At 40.5% G+C, this 17,824-nt stretch overlaps 1 long non-coding RNA gene across 1 annotated transcript; it reads right to left on the bottom strand.

The window, feature by feature from the left end:
* Window positions 1–1,503: 1,503 nt before the first annotated feature.
* Window positions 1,504–17,004, bottom strand: LOC116794216. The gene is made up of 2 exons (XR_004359726.1): window positions 5,364–17,004; window positions 1,504–5,117 (listed from the first exon to the last, which is right to left on the bottom strand). It is a non-coding gene; the product is annotated as an uncharacterized LOC116794216 (long non-coding RNA).
* Window positions 17,005–17,824: the final 820 nt, after the last annotated feature.

The raw sequence follows: 17,824 nt of genomic DNA, 5'->3' as shown, positions 1-17,824 counted from the left end.
TGCAGTTCCATTTCAACAACAGTGAGTTTACATTTATGCCACCTCTCATTTTTAATTCATGGATACATTAATTTTGTATCATTTGCATCATAACTAGAGCCTTTTCTGCAAAGGGAAGAACACTAAGGATCCATTATTTTTATTTTTTTTACCCCCGTATTCTGCTTTGCTGTTAGTCACCTTCTCTACATGAATCAATGTTGTTTTTCCCAAAAAACAGGCATATGGGATTTATTCAGGCATAGCACTGATATTAAAATTGGGACACTTCCCTTTAGCAATAAAGGGAACAGTGAACAATAGTATAAAGCACTATAGTTTGACAGACATCACTTGAATGAAGAAGAATGCACACCAGACTCATACTTTTTGCTGTCCGTCAAGAGCAATGGAATCAGATGTGGCAGTGTCTCTGCATGCCACACAACAGGTTGCCTCCTCATTTCTTTTGGACTTTTGTACTAAAAATCTGGGTTGTCACATTCCAGAGATGTTTATCTATTTTTATAACACTCCTGTTCTCCACTGAAGACCAAGAAAGGTCTTTAAGATCTACCAAATTGGTACTTCTTGCTAATTATTTTTAAGCTTATCACAGTTTGTAAGTTCTCTCTAGTTCCTTTAATTTTGGACTCTGTACACCATCCTTTTTCCATTCAAGACAAGAGTTCACTATCTCAGGAGGCAAAGCCATGTACTATTTTAACAGACTCCACAAAAGATGAAAAAGTTATTAATGAATCCTGTGGTCTAGATGAACAGCTATTGTGCTCATGTGACTGCATGAAATACAAAAAGAGGATAAAAAGGCAGGTTCATTTTCAGCATTTAGATTCTCTTCTTTTACGATGCTTTCCCTTAAGCATGTCCCTGCTTTTGTTTGCCTCCCCCCCCCTGCCCTCCCCTCCCCTCCCCTCCCCTCCCCTCCCCTCCCCTCCCTCCCCTCTCTTCCCCCTCATTTGAAGTATTAAAATCTCCTTTGTCCTTTGGGCCACATTAGTCCTCTCTTCAAATCCTCCTTGCCTGCAGCATAATTTTTAAGGTCTTATCCTCCCAGCTTTGTGGAGCTACCCATGCTCCCTGCTTCTTTCCAAACAAAATATAATCGGGGTAAGAAAGATGCTGTAGGCCCACAGAGTTTGAAACCATTATGTTTAAGTCTGGCAGTAGGTCAAGGCAGAGATGCAGATGCAAAGCTGCATTTTGGTATTTATTTTATGCCTGATCTGTAGTAGAGGTGAGCTGGGTAGACTACCTATTGAAACCTCATGTGATGGAAAATCTCGTTGCCGGGAAATATACCATCAAAAAGAGAACAGGGAAGGAGGGGGGAAAAGGTAACAGGTGCTCAGTGAACTCATTACCTCACTGTGGGATGAAACAAGGTGACCAGGAAAACCTAATCATGGGTATTTGGCAGTGTTTTCCTACCTTACCTCCTTAAGAGCAAGTAACATCCATTCACATTCACAGCCCTTCAAATAAAGTTACTTTTCATGATGGATACAAAAATATGGCTTCAATCTCTCTTTTTTTCTTTTTTTTTTTTTTCAAAAATGGCACATTAATGGTGTTTGCCCGTGAAGAATTTTCAAGAATATGTACTGACTAGTTTGATGCAAAATTAGGAATAGACTAGGAATTCCCTCATTTCATATAATATTTGTACCATCACAACAGTCCTGCAACCTCAGAGATCAGCCCCAAAGTTAGAGGTCAGATTCTCAGTCTTTGTCTCAATGGCTTGGTAATGTTCCTCTGAACAGAGGAAAATATAAACTATTAGGGAAAATTCATAGGAAAATATAAGCTGTAAACTCAGTATTCCCAGATGATATGCTTTACTTTTTGTTCTTTGGTATCTTGGTGAATTTACCCATAAATATGTGTTGCTACTGCATGTTTTATCTGATATGTGATATTAAATAATGCTAATATTTTTGCTGGGTATCATTTGTCTCAATTAGTATTCATATTTGAAATTTTACATTGTATTAAATGAAGAATATAATCCAATAAAAACTATCAAATGTAAGGTTAAGAGTTGAAATCTATATTGTTAACTGAAGGCTACCCCACACTATAGAGCAAAGCGCTTTAAAGAATACTACACAATACATTATGGATCTAAGCTTTTCAAAGAGGATATGCAGGATTAGGGCTATATTTAAATCCAAACATGATAAAAGGAAAAAAATAAATAGGCAAACCAGGACCACTTTACAGTGATGTTACACAAGAACTTACATAGGAAAATAATTCAACCCCTGGTTCTATCTTGTAATGGTATCAGGAGCTAAAAAGGTATTTAAAAACATAATTTTTTTTTTTTTAATTTGTCCTCATCTGATCTGATACCATAAATATCAAAATACTTTAATCCAAACTGTATGGCTATTGCTATCACAGTGCAGAGCTCATTTTGTTTGTAAGCCTCAGTATTGCATTTTCTGTTTCAGCACATTTCAGCTTCTCTTCAGTACCAGCTCAGCTCTGACATTTTGGGAGTTTGTGACTACTGAAATGCTGAGCTTCGTGACACTTTTCAAATAACTGCAGCATTATCTATACTACATTCTATTTTCAAGTTTGTGACAGATATTCTCAGTACTGACTCAGTCTTGAAGTCCCTTGCATTTTCAGGGAAAACTGCTAAGATTACGCTATCCTTTGGGACTATGCATACTGCCTACATAATATATATCTATTTTGTAAGCAGCTTATGGTAGGAACCATGTATTACATAAAGTTGAGTGTATAACCAATGCCCTTATTTAGTAATAACCCATGTTCTCAGTCCTTCTGATTCCAGTGCCTGGTGGCAGACTGCGATTTGTTTGTGAGGAGATGAGTGGTAGCACAATAACATCTACTAAAATACACTTGTTATTCCTGCCTTTCCCATTCAAAGATGAAGGCAGCGAGCAGCCAGCGGCATAGGCTCTTTGTAATCAAAATGCACAAGAGGCTTCTAGATCCTACCCGTGTCATTCCATCTTCTACCTCCCCAGGAAGAAATGCTGTAATGGAGACGGCAGCATTATCCTCAGGAGGGTACCACTGCTCCCTTCCTTCCCTCTCTCCCTCTCTCTCTCCCCAGTACTCCCAGAGAAATATGTTGCCTTTGGAAACTCACATGCCAGAATATTATTCAAAGATTCATGGTTCCTGATTCTCGCTACAGTTCGCTCTTGCGGCTTTGTTTACTTGGCAGAGGGAGGGAGGGAGGAGGGAACTGGATTAGCCTCAAAACCCCACAACAAAAGGCAGAAAAGCGCTGCCTTAGGCATTTAATAATCTGCCTTTCTAGAGAATTACTGAATATGCCGGAATTATTTCCTGAAAATCTGGTGTATTTTAAAATAGTTATTCATAGCACTTAAGAAGCACTTCATATCAGAATAGATTTGAAATCAACAGGAGTTTTGTTCTTATCTGGTAACCACTGTTACATACCATAAGAGAAGAACAAAATGTTCTGGGTTTATCCACTTTACCTTTAGAAGCATAAACGTTACACTGATAAAAATAATCAGAACCACTGGGATGGGAGCACTTGGAAAAATAAAGGGAAACAATTCAAGTTTTTGGTCAAGTGAATAATTACCTTCCCACTTGTAAAGACCTTTACAGATGACAGGGGACTGCACTATTTCCCTGAACATAACGTGGAGAGAGGACTGGAGTCTTGGTTTTGTTGTTTGTTTTCTTTTTTTTTTTTTTTCTAAGAAAGGAAGAAAACTAGCTACTCTTTGCTCATGGTATTGGGCAGATACCATGCAGTGGCTCAAAAAGCTAATTTGTTTAATTGCATTAGTCCACTCCCCTCCTGTTAGGGGAATTCAAGCTTCAATGGTAAATTCAATGTCCTAATGAGATTATGGTGATGTTCTCAACATGAGGCTGTGGGGTGGCTGTAAGATGGGCAAAGGAGGTACGTGTTTCCTTGGTGACTGGCTGAGTGGTTAACCCAGGTAAGACAGGTTACAGGGAAGAATCAGTCTGACTGACAGCACTTCATCCTTTCAACTTCAGTTCATGGCTGAGCAAAGCAGAAATAGTGCCAAGCAATGACCATGGGGAAATTGCCCTTGTTTTCATCTCTGTCTCTTCCAGCTGATGTCAGTAGAAGGAGACAAGACAAAGGACCTCAAGCTGTGGTTAAGATCATTAAAACAGAAGAATATAAAGCCATGGACATGCCTGTACCATCTATTAAATATTAATTTCAGTTGTTATGCTGTTTGATACTATCATTATTATTATACCTTTAATCCATTTTATATAGTTTTATTCCTTTTTTAAGCTCCTTCATAATGAAGGTGCCTTTTAGTCAGCTCCACCAGCTAATCAGATTGCTTTCCCTTCATTACTCACTTTGAGCTTTTAAAGCCTGAAGCCTAAGCTAACTGGAATATATGCTCACGATTTAAGTAATGTGGAAGAGCTGAAACTATGCCAGAAACAAAGCACATAGCTACGTTTTTATTGCTGTCATATTGAGAGCAGGTGAGATGCTTTTGAATTAGGGGACTATTTAATTGAAAATGTGCCCAGTTACTGTACAGGAGTATAACAGATGTGTTTATCACTCACAAATTTCAGTGGAAACAACTAACAGCCTTTTTTGCCATTTGTCCAATAAATTGTGTTAAGACAAAAGCAGGGCAACATTAAAGAGACTGTGTCTGTCAACGGAGACAAACAAGAATTTGGGGGGGGTATATTATTTTTTCCCAAGGCAAAGATATTTCTGAGTCAGAGGACAATGCTGCCCACAGGCAATTAAGGAGTCTATAACCCACACACACAGATCCCCCAAGCCCGGTTTAGTTCACAGTGGTGCAAATCTAGAGAATTTCCACTGCAGTCAGTTAAGGTAAGCTGTGGTCAAAAACACTCATAAAGGCAAAATTGTTCTCTCTTTCACAAGACTGTGTATGTGAGGAAAGATTGGAGGTACAGACCTGTGGGTAAACCTGAGTGAAGGGCTTCAAAGACTACATGAATCCGAAAGTGATAGGAAACTTACTCTGACCACTGAGCACCAGTGGCGGGTGATTTGCCTCTCTGGTATGTGGCTGCTGCCCAGGAATGTGATGGTGGGGAAAAGCAACCTGGTGCAAGGGCAAGAAGAAAAGAGAGACCATTACTATGTGACACCAACAGTAGCAATTTCTAATTCCTCTACACTCTAATTTAGTACAACTGAGAGTGTCATCAATTGCTGAAATCTTTTCACTATTTTTAAACCGTAGGGAGCAAATGGAAATCACATTTTAAAGATGGAAACTTAATTAGGGTTTTTGAGAGCTAGTCATTTGCCAAAGGAGAAGTGACAAGGGCAGTTCTACATTCCTTACCTCTTCTCTCCTCTCCTCTGGGAAGGTTTCTGTTGTATCTGCTGCCGGTCCACAGAGTGTTTCCTTTATTGTGGATTTATCTGTGATGGCTCCCAGCAGATCAGTTTGATGCAGCCAGTCATCAGTAGTAAAATGGAAGAATCAATAGGCTTTTCAGTTTGTGTTCTTGTTTTCCTCAGCACTTTTAGGAAAGGCTCTAATTCTTACAATCACATCTTGACCTTGGTTCCCAAGATGATCTATTTTTGAAGATAACTACACTGTTATCAAAGTTTGCTAGTTATACGTGTAGCAGCTTCCATCTAGCTACATTCAGATTAAAGGTTCCTGCAACATTTAGGCTGCTGAAGCTAATGGCTATCACAGCAGTGGAGCCCTTATGGTCCCACAAGGCATGCTGGCCAACCGCTTGCGAGGACCGTAGGCTTAGTGGCCCTTCCCATGACAGCTCCTGACCCCTTGCTCTGCTGGAGTCACACTTTTGCCTCCTAGAAATACCTTGTTACCCCCATCATGATCAATTGTCTGTAGTCAGTTCTTCAAAACACGACCTTCTTCAGTCCTTCAGCCCAAATATTTATGAAGTGAATGGCCACTTTTGCTCATTAGGCTCTCACAGTTCATGTGGGCTGAGAGCAGTAGCTACTGTTGTGGCTGTGATGCATATCTGCTGCTCCTCCTCTTTAGCTCTGGAATTTTTTTTCTGAAAATTTTTCCATCTCAGCTTTCTTCAAGTTTCTTTGTTGTGCCCCGTGGGTCTAGAGCTCAAGAGAAGTTGTTCTGGTGTACTTCTGAAAGTTCATCAGGCTCAGTAAGTTAATAGCTTAAGAAGTTGAGAGGCTGGGGAGAAGACGAGATATTCGGAGCACCTTTTTAAGGTATTTGATACATAATCAAATACAATAAAATATTTTGATAAATAAATTAGGAACCTAATTTCTCTTGGCTTTCCTAACAGTGAAAGAGATAACTCGTCCTGATTCCATTTGGTGGAGGAACCTAATTAAAGCATCCAGATTTAGATGAGTTAAGTATATGATGTGATGACTCCTTCCCACTCCTGTTCATTTTTCCACTGCTCACATGGGTGGGAAATTCAGATGTATGTTACTATTTTTTTTTTAGCAATGTAATGTGACCCCTTATTGTTAATGAGAAGAGATTAATCTTTGGAAATGTGAGGATGAAATTACACTCTTTCAGGACTAGAGCCACGAGCTAATATAATCATGTAGAGCCTAGGAAAGAGCTATGGAGACACCTGAATCTCAGATCTGAAATTCATGTCTATAGTGAGAAAACCAGAACATTTATTAAGCGATTATTTAAGTAGGCTCAGGGTCACAATCCTAACCATTTCTGCTTTGGCCAGGAACAGAGAATAGTTACAGAGTAAGGATGCAAACGCAGACCCCCACCCACAGTTTCAGTGGGAGAAAAAATCATCTTCCCGCTGGGTTTTGCCATTGACTAATCCTGCAAAATCAAGAATTTTTATTTGCATGAAGAGGCCTAGGAACTAAAATGAGGTCTTAAAATGCAGCCCCAACAGTTTTTGGAACTGAATTTTGGGTGTGTAACTTAGACTCATGACAGTCTTTGGCTGTACTATGTTTTGAACACAGCTGCAAGCACACATGTAGTCATTCCCTTAGAAACATCCATCTTGGTTATGGAAATACTAGGATTATTAGAAAATAACTACTAGTCATTATGAGAAATCACACTCATCTGACCAGAAGGACTGTGAAATATAGGTAATATTTTGTGGAAATTTACAAAAAAAAAGGGGTATTAAGGCAAAGAAATGCCAATATATACCTTTGTTATGTTGCATCAGCATAAACTATAAATAGATGGGAGAAAATGCTGTCATGAATCCAATTCAGAACTTGAGGAATTGCCTAATTAGAGCTCTACCAGAGGTGAGTGGTCAAGGACACCACCCTTCTGAATGCCAGCAACATTTTTAAACTACTTGACATATGCTTAGGTGCTCGGCCATCCACAGGGGAGGAACAAGAAAGTATAATGTAATGGCCTTTAAGTAGGTTCATCCAATTGTCGTGGTTTAACCCCAGCTGGCAACTAAGCACCACACAGCCACTAAGTCACTGTCCCCCTGCCAGTGGGACAGGGGAGAGAATAGGAAGATTTAAACCCATAGGTTCTGATAAAGATAGTTTAATGGAACAGAAAAGGAAGCAAATAATAGTAATGATAAAAGAATCAGGATATACAAATCAAGTGTTGCACAATGCAATAGCTCACCACCAACTGACAGGTACCCAAGCCATCTCCTGAGCAGCCAGCTTCCCCTCCCAGTTTATATACTGAGCATGATGCCATATGGCATGGGACATCCCTTGGGTCAGCTGGGGTCAGCTGTCCTGGATGTGTCTCCTCCCAACTTCTTGTGCCTCTCCAGCCTTCTGAGTGGCAGGCCACGAGAAGCTGAAAAGTCCTTGACTTACTCCAAGTTGCTCAGCAACAATTGAAAATATCAGTGTGTTATCCATGTTACTTTAATACTAAATTCAAAACACAGCACTGTACCAAATACTAGAAAGAAAATTAACTTTATCCCAGCTGAAACCAGGACACCAATGTAGAAAATACTTACCCACATTAATGCATCTCCCTTTTGGTTCTACTGTCTTGCTCATCACATGGAATGTCATGTCAAATATTGCAATACTAGGAAAAGAGGTTTTACTAGTGTAATTAACATAGTTTCAACAAAAGCTGAGGGCTAGTTTTCTGTGCCACCACAGAATTAGCCCTACATATATATTTCAGAAACAACCAAAGTACATACAGGTGGTCTTTAGTTGAAAGATGCTTTCACTCATATGCAACCCTTTCTTCCTTCCTGCCTTCCTTCCTTCCATCCCACCCCCTCTAATTCTTCTGCTCCCACTGCAGTAGTGCTCTGGAGGCTCCTGGCAGTCCCGTCCCATAGGTATGAAATGTGCATGAGACTTTCATGTGACAGCTCCTTGGATCCTGACCCAAGTATCTGAGCCCTGCTTGCTCACTGGGGTTGCCAGAGAAGCACTGGTGTGCAGCTTGTGCAGCGTTCAGATGCCCCCCTTTTGACCAGCAAGAGGCTGTTTGATGGTTCATTTGGGCACACCAGGAGCTAGGCTCAGCTAGTGTTGACAAGGTAGGCATCTCCCTCACTAATTCTAACAGGCTGACAATACAGGCTTAATACTAAGGAGCACAATTACTTCTCCTTGTACCCCATTAATATTTGTTTGATTAGTCTCATGTCTTCTTCCTTTGCTCTCCCATCTATATTCTCCCCTTTCACACTCTCATCTAAATTCAATCTACTTGTGACATACTCCCATCCATTATCCATTCTCTGTCTTCTCCTCAAATGCTCCTCTAATTCTCTTCCCCAAAGTAAGAGTGGCCAAGCGCACCGAGCAGTTAAAGCCCAGATAAGTGGTTACTGAGCTTCCAAGTCCTCCTTAACACAGCCTTGTACAGGGTTAAATGAGCAAGAAGGGGACACAATGGCTCATGCACTCAGGGGAGAGGTCAAGGTGCTAGCCATGGCTGAGACATACTTTCTAATGAAGAGCTTTTAAGGGAGATCAAAGATTAGGTTGACCAGACATGCTACACCTGCAGTGTGCCAGAGGAGGAAGGAAACAGGTCCAGCTCCCTGAGGTCTGTCTTCACTGAAGCCCCTCACAGGGGACGGAGGAGATGTAAAGAGAGATGGAAAGCGTGAGGCACTGAATGGCACAAGTGACACAGGGTAGATCTGACCCTCAGCTGAATTACTGCCTGGTGTGCAACATTTGAGATTTGAGGTTTTGACTGTCCCACATACCTACTTACATTTGCATCCTTCCTCTTATTAGTTTTAATTACTCTTATGTTTTGCTATAATAGGAAGATGAGGACCTTAAAAGAGACACCACTTCCAGAAAGCCGTTACTGCAGCATAACCCCCTCCTCTCACGGCAGAGCTGGGACAAGTTAGACTTTCTCTGAAACCACTGACTTCCTAAAGTTTTTCAAAAAACTGAAGCATACAAAAAAGGTCCATACTGATTTGATGGGAATTCGGTTTCTAGATGGTAGCTGATTAGAACTAGATGACTGATTCAATTTTCAAGCCTGATGCCTGTTGATCAAGCTGATAACTAATGCACTGCAGGGACTGCTTTCTGACCTATCCAGAGATGGGCAGGTACCTGGAGGCAAATGTCTAATTTTCATTTAGACCCCTACATCAGACAAACCTTTCTTTTTTTTTTGCTTTTTTGTTTTTGTCTCTCTAACACTAATATTTACTTATGATGCTTACTTATAGCCCTGTCATGCATAGCAGAAGTTGGTCTTATTGCAGAGAAACTGAAGTTCTCTTTTTCTCACTGACCAAATTGTATGCTGTGTCCATTTGGTGGGAAAAGAGAAGTGGACAGAATAGATCTCTTCCATTCTCCTTTGGGTTTCATTATCAAAGACATTTTCAATTTCAGTAGACACCTAAACTTTCTTTACGAGCTGCTAGCACAGTCTAATACAATTGCCACAATTTAAATATCTCCTATACAAATACCTTTTATCCATCAGTATCTTATGACCCAGGAAAACATAAAACTCAAATTACTCATTAACCTTAGCTTCCTGAAACTGCAATTACTGCCCTGTGCACAGTCAGTAATTGAATTGAATGCGGGTAGCATGCAAATGCCAGCCAGTGCTAGCTACTGCTAAAAAGCTAATCCTGCATGCTTACCAAAATTGCATGTGGCATACAGACAGCAGGTAGTAAAGCTAGAGTGTTAGAAAGGAAAATGCATAAAGTAGCATGTGCAGGGATTAAGGAGATGCAAAAGATCAGACTCACAGGAACCCACTCAGTGGGAATAAACACAACATTATATTAGCTCAGGTTTACGGTTACAGTTAATAGCATGCAGACTTTCACATTGAAAAGCATTTTCTGAGCGGATGGTTTCACCACAGAATCAGATCTTGTTTTTCTCTCTGCCTTTTGTAATTCAAGATGCTAGCTGGCATTTTACATAGCCTAGTGTTCCTTGCCCCAACTGTCAAAAAAGAAATCAAGACATTACAAATAAGGACTGGATCTAACACAATGAGATTCAGTTTGAAGTATACTTGTCTTTCAACATTGTTACTTTCTATTTTTTTCCTCCCATTGAATGATGAGTGTATGCTTTTCCAGGTTTGTGGACAGTGCTTTTACATTTTTCAGCTTGATCTAAGTGTAGATGACCCTGGTCTCTTGCAGCTACATTTAATATCTCATCATGGCCCTTGCAGAAATCTCTCACTAGCTGGCTAAGTGCATTTATCATGAAATCTCATATTCCTCTCACATTTCACTTGTTTTGTCTAGTTCCCTGATTCCAGCGCTTATTTCTTACTTTCTTTCTTTGCTACTTGAAGGTGCTCCAGTAAGTAAAAAATGCCACTTAAGAGCTCAAACGCCACAGTTTTGAACTCACACAAGGCATGCCTATGCTAGCACTGGCTCGCATTTGCATGCTACCCGCATTCAATTCAATTTTAATTCAGATAAGGATCATCCCCTCTTGCTGCACCTTGGTTCACATCATAGAACTTCATGTTTTATGAAAGGGATTTCTACTAGAAGACCCTAAATCACAAGCTGTTCTTCAGGAGTGCAGGTAACAAATTCCAACTGATAACAGCAGTCACTGCCTGAGGACAGACTGGAGCAAGGCCAGAGCAATCTCTGCCCTGGAAATGTCCAGCACCAAAGCAGTTTGACAGTGCTGCTCATTTTGGATCACATCACTTTTTAAGATTGACACAGCATCCATAGCATAAGTATACACAACTTTCTCCTGTTTTAATTTGGTGGTGCCTCACAAGAAAGCCCCTACAGAGGATCTACAGCTACCTATAGAAAACAATGTTATTTTGATAATCTTTTTTTGTAAGCGATGCCTCTTTAATCTGATGTTTGACTAGTTGTCTGGTTCTCCTTGGCTAAACTTGTCTCAGCCTGACTGGAAACCTTGGTTTAGCTTGCTGAGATGTAACAACATTTTTTTTTTCGAATGATCAGACACATACTACCCATTCTGTGTAATTTTGCATATTTTAGTCATGTGATGTAATAGTTTTATAGTGGTGGCAGCTGGCTATTCTACATAGAAGGATGTATTTGGGACTCAAACATATAGCAAGCAGCGCAAATATATAGGAACAATGGCAAAGTATGACAGCAAAAGCCTTCAAAGTGGGAACACTGGATGTGGTCTAGACAAATCAGTCCTGGACTGATAAAAGGGGCTTGGGATAACACTACGAATGTAAGTACTCACCAATGGTAAATTAAAGATACTCACAATTTGGAGCTGGGCAAAACCGGAATTAGGAGTAAAAGAGAGCAAAAGGTATTGCCCAACACATATAAAATGCACTGTATATTGTAAATGCAGATGTAATGTACTTGCAGACCAGTGAAGAAAGAACAAGGTCTAATAAAGTGTCAGTAAACACAAAAATAGCCCCAAGTGGAACCTAGAGGGAGGAAGAAGTTGCCAACACTGTATTCCTCTTGGCAAAGAGGAGGAAACCCAGTCATCATCACACTCAACTCAGTGTGTGTGCGCTTGTGTGCTTTTCTCTGCAATAATTTAAATTGATTTTTTTTAATACAGTGAGAAATATTAATTTAGTAAGATAACTGGAACTGTGAAATTTAGTAACTGGACTAATCGAAGTAAATGTTTATTGCATTTTATTTAAGTCTACTAAAATATCAGTTAGATGAACAATAAATTCTTGGCTTCTCAAGTCAGGCTTCTCCCCATTTTTGCTTACAACGAGATTTTGAGAATGACAAACTGATTTTAATTAAGATGTATTTTGTCGCCATTTTGAGTAATCCCTGTCTGGATGCACAGAGTTCACAAAAACCTGCAAAGGAGAGTTATTTGAGTTCAGATTTGTATCCAACAAATACAGAACAGCACCAGTAGTGGAAGTTAAATGTAACCAAGTTTAAACTTCTAAATATGTCAATGTGGGGATTTTCACTGCTTTTAAACTGTTTTCAGTCTGCTCTTAAGATGACAGAAACAATGCAACCTGCCTGTGCTTTCCTTAGAGTGGTGACTATACACATCTTCTGCAAAACCCACCCATCTTGTCTGTCCTCCCACACACGTTCCATGGAGGGGACATCGAAGTGACATCATTTTGGGATAGCTGGTAGATACTATAATCAAATAAGAGAAGACATGTAGAAAAATGTCATGGAAGAATATCTGTAATATTCAGCCATCACAGACTGCATGAAAAGGGAGATCCACTTCATCTAATTTACTTTGATTTATAAAAGCCATTCAACCACATCTCTCACTGAAGGTTCTTAGAGATACTAAGATGCCATGGGACAAAAGTCCTCTTCTGGTAAAATTGCTGATTAAATTATAAAAAGCTATTGTGTAAAGCAATGCTGAATCCCCATTTTTCAATGCAGTGCCGGCCTTCTTGAAAAGAGATGGTAAAAGAAAATATGTACAGACAAGGGCTGTAAGGATGTTTAAAGGTATGAAATGGATTCAATAACAGGAAGAACTGAAGATAACAGGGCTTGCCAAGACTGTAAAGGATATGACTGATGGAAATATTTGATAAAAGATCTTAAAATTATGGGAAGTTATTTTACCATAGAAATAGTAAAAAGGAAACAATTGTTCATCTGTTTCTTCCGGTAAGAGAATGCTGGGGGATGAAACAAATTAGCAGACAATAAATTCAAAATAAAGAGAAGCTCTTTTTCCCATAGTGTATTGTTAAGCTGTAGCAATTGCTACCACAGTATATTGAAGATATCAATAAACAACATGGGTCTAAAAAAATGCAGGCAATTGGACCAAATCTTGGAAGAAAAATCCATTGTGCTATTATGATTCATTAGCTCAGGGACAGCAGAAATTTACCATCAAGACTTCCTGCCTAGCAGGGGATAAAGTTTATTTTCTTTAAATCCTTGCTTATTTGAGGATTGCAGTAGGGAAAAAGCCTCCATTTTAAGTTTGTCTGTAACGCAGGATTAAGTTAATGAGGCTTGAGCAGCCCCTTCCATTTCTCTGTTCTTAAAAATCAAAACTGCATTGGAGCAAGGAAAGCAATGCCCTTATGCAGAGGTCATCACTGGCTGCAGATGGATGTTCTGGTCTCCTCTTTCTCCCAGTGGGTATTAGAGCTCTTTGCATTTTGTCTCCCTCCTGATATGCCCTCCTGATATGCCCCGAAGACTCCACTAGGGGCAGCTGCAGTAACCTGCAAGAAGGACTGTAGTCAGGAACCTGGAGCATAAAGTAATTTCATAATTTGGCAGGTAACACATTTTGACCATCCTACCGCCTTCCTTCCCTCTTTTCAGGCAAGCTTGGACAATTCCATAAAGCCTGTGTTTACACTGCTACTGTGAATCTGCATCACTGTGCCTGAGAAAAGTGCCTGATTGCTTTCTTCAGTACCAGCCAGCTTTTAGGGACCCAAAATCTTATGCCAGATAGGGAAGGTGTCTGTAGAACTGTGTGTACTAACACACTGAGACACACATGGTAGATTTTATAATCTTTAAATGGCACATGAGAAGGCTTTAGAGAATATGATAAGGAATCTGGGTTAGAGGAAAATATAACAATTTTAATTTTAAAAAGCATCTTAATTCCCTCATGACAGCAAAAATCACAGCCAACAACAAACAGGATTCCTCCTTTCTAAGAGCCAAAATCATCTTCAGGAAATAAAAATTCAAACTTATAACTAAAATAAAAAATTTCATAACTATCTGTTAGGATCTAGAGGAAGTTGGATTCTTTTGCAAGGGCTGGCACTTAGCCAGACTGACATAAATTTTTGTTTAAATGGGATTGACTTTATAATCCTCTGTGATAGAACAGTATCTTCAAAAAATAATGTATACAATCAGACCTCTGAAGTACTTGGTAGTAACATATAAAGTTTACCTTTACAATTTTAAGGAAAAGCAGTCTTCACCAGAGATAGTTTACCGATATTTTGGCCAGAGTTGGAAGGAAAAATAATTTCACTCGAGACCACCTAATCACATAATAGTACAAAGAACAAATTTTATGGACAATTCTAAAATTGCTCAAAAAAAAAAGAATGAAAAAAGATATTATGAGTCCTGATAGAACGAAAAGTAATAAATCACACTTTTTTTGGGGGGTACATTTTGCTTCACTTATTAGGAAATTAAGAAGGCCCATCTGGATACTTGATATTGATGGGGATCCTCAAGAAGTACAACAGGTTGCACCTAACATACAGATCACTGGAAGTTAGCTAAAAATATCCTTTTTGTCAGAAAAGACACTTAAGCAAACTCAACTTTGCATACAGAAAGAAAAGTGTCTTTTTAATTCTTCAGTATTTCCTTCTTCTACCGAAACAAAACACTTGTGCATTTCTTTGGCAATATTTTTAGTACCCACAGCTATACACCACTATTACACTTTAAGTTGTTGCTTTGGAAAAAGCAGGAGTTTTGACAAAAGAGACATTTACACAGTATGAAGCAGTGAAAAGGGTACCCTTCATCTGACGAGGCAGGGAACACCTCCACTGGTGGAGCTTCACTGACCCCTAATGGACAATCTCCACCAGTGCGCTGCCCTGGCAGGAATTTCAAGCCATGCCAGAACACCTCATAGTACTCGAAACTTCTTCAGCCTAATATGAACTCTGACATCTCAGCTTTTCATTATTTAGTGTGAACATATTTATGCCACCTTCGTATTTGACCGTCTGAAATGTTCTAAGAAGCCAGAAGGAAGAGAAAGGTGAACAAACACTATGTTTAATGCAGCCATTCTGACAACTAGTTAGGATAGAGCAAAGTCAACTCTTTAAAAGCTACAGGTTTTACATCTTTCAACAAGAAATAAAAAATGTTAAGGACTAAGATCTCCAACTGACCCATTTAAACTGTTTTAAAAGGAAGAGTTGCAATCGGCACAATCAAGAATCTGTATAAACAATGGCAGTAATCTGAAAGACACAGTCCAAGTATTTATGCCTTTTCTCCCCCAAGTATGACTGTATCTGCCATCAGGACAGCAATGAACCGTTTCCATTACAGGGAAAGGATTCTTTGCTTCAGCAAAGCTACTACTGTTTCCACTAAATGAAAAACTGCCAATGCAAGAAGGGAGAACGAATTCATGCTGGTTGGTACAGTTTCTTTTTGACTTTCACAGACTGCAGAGATGAACTCATGAGAATGAACTCCCAGCATAGGAAAGCAACTTTGTCTAGAAAAGGTTTTTGTTCATGTTCTTTACTAGCTTGGTAGCTCTACTCCCCTTTTCCTATGTACCTTGCTTTCCTTCCCACCTCAAAAATGTACCTGCTATAAATCTTCCAAACCAGTGAGATTTTGACATGCAGAAGGTAATGGCATGGAACAAAAGGATCCCAGAGCTGACAGTTAGCAGAACAGCCCCATTTAGAAAAACAATAGCACTAGACTGTAAGACAGCTACTGGCTTCCATGGCTAACTGGATTAACTAGAAATCCTTGCCCAAGTCAAAAAGACTCCCCCAATTTCCAATCCTGCTTAAATCTAGCACTCTAAGTAATGATCACTTCATGATACCCCTTTCACAAACAATGATGATAAAAAGGCAAACCAATTGAGGCAAGCCCTTTGCTACCAGAAACTCTTTGCCCTTCAGTGTGGTGACATAAATTAGAGATTAAATTAATTTAATCTCTGGTTGACAGAGCCCCTTGAGAGGCAGTCTTGAAGAGTAAAGGAATCCAGGAAGGCTGGACATCCTTCCAGAAGGAAATCTTAGAGGCACAAGAGCAGGCCAACCCTTGTGGTGGAAGACAAGCCAGCAGGAAAGATAGGCCTGGCTGAACAGAGAGCTTTGGCTGAAACTCAGGAAGAAAATGGAGAGTTTATGGCCTTTGGAAGAAGGGGCAGGCAACTCAGGAGGACTACAAAGATGTCACAGGTTATAGAGGGAGAAAATTAGAAGGGCCAAAGCCAAAGTAGAACTTAATCTGGCTACTGCCACAGAAGACAATAAAAACTGTTTCCATAAATACATCCACAACAAAAGGAGGACTAGGGGGAATTTCAATCCTTTAGTGGATGCTTGGGTAAACACAGTGACAAAGGATGAGGAAAAGGCTGAGGTACTTAATGCCTTCTTTGCCTCAGTCTTTAATAGTAAGGTCATTTGTTTTCTGGGTACCAAGCCTCCTGAGCTGGAAGAATGGGATGGGGAGCAGAATGAAGCCCCCACAAGCCAAAGGGAAAGTCAGTAACCTGCTACATCACTTAGATACACACAAGTCTATGGGGCCTGATGGGATCCACCCAAGGGTCCTGAAGTAGCTGGCAGGAGAGTTCAATGACCACTTTCTGTCATTTATCAGCAGTCCTGGCTGACCAGGATGGTCCCAGTTGACAGGAGGTGAGACAATCTACAGGAAAGGTCCAAAGGAGGATCTAGGGAACTACAGTCCCATCAGTCTGACCTCAGTGCCAGGGAAGGTCATGGAGCAGATCATCTTTAGTGCTATCACACAGTACATACAGGACAGTCAGCATAAGTGTATGAAAGGCAGGTCCTGCCTGACTAACCCCATCTCCTTCCATGACAAGATGACATGCCTAGAGGATGAGGGACAGGCTCTGGATGTTGCATACCTGGACTTCAGTAAAGCTGAAGCATTCTCCTGGTGAAACTGGCTGCTCATGGCTTGGACAGGTGTAGTCGTCACTGGGTTAAGAACTGGCTGGATGGCTGGGCCCAGAGTGGCGGTGAATGGTGCTGCATCCAGCTGGCAGCCAGTCACTAATGGAGCTCTCCAAGGCTCAGTGTTGGGGCCAGTCCTGTTTAACGTCTTTATTGATGATCTGGATGAGGGAATTGAGCGCACCTTCAGTCAGTTTGGAGATGATACCAAGGTGAGCAGGAGTGTTGATCTGCTGGAGGGCAGGAAGGCTCTGCGGAGGCATCTGAACATACTGGATTGACAGGCTGAGGCCAGTGGCATAAGGTTCAAAAAGGCAAAATGCCAGTCCTGAACTCAGGTCACAACAAGCCTATGCCATACTACAGGCCTGGGGAAGAGTGGCTGGAAAGCTGCCCAGTGGAAAAAGACCTCGATGTGCTGGTCAACAGCGGCTGAACATGAGCCATCTGTGTGGCCGGGTAGCCAAGAAGGCCAATGGCATCCTGGCCTGTAACAGGAACAGTGTGGCCAGCAGGACCAGGGCAGTGATTGTCCCCCTGTACTCGGCATTGGTGAGGCTGCACCTTGAATCCTGTGCTCAGTTTCACAGCAAGAAAGACATTGAGGTGCTGGAGTGTGTCCAGAAAAGGGCAATGGAGCTGGTGAAGGGGATGGAGTACAGGTCTTATGAGGAGTACCTGAGGGA

Source organism: Chiroxiphia lanceolata, chromosome 1, assembly GCF_009829145.1.
Source record: "Chiroxiphia lanceolata isolate bChiLan1 chromosome 1, bChiLan1.pri, whole genome shotgun sequence".
Lineage (NCBI taxonomy): Eukaryota > Metazoa > Chordata > Aves > Passeriformes > Pipridae > Chiroxiphia > Chiroxiphia lanceolata.
Note: the sequence above shows the minus strand (reverse complement) of the source record. Positions and strands in the feature narration are given on the sequence as shown.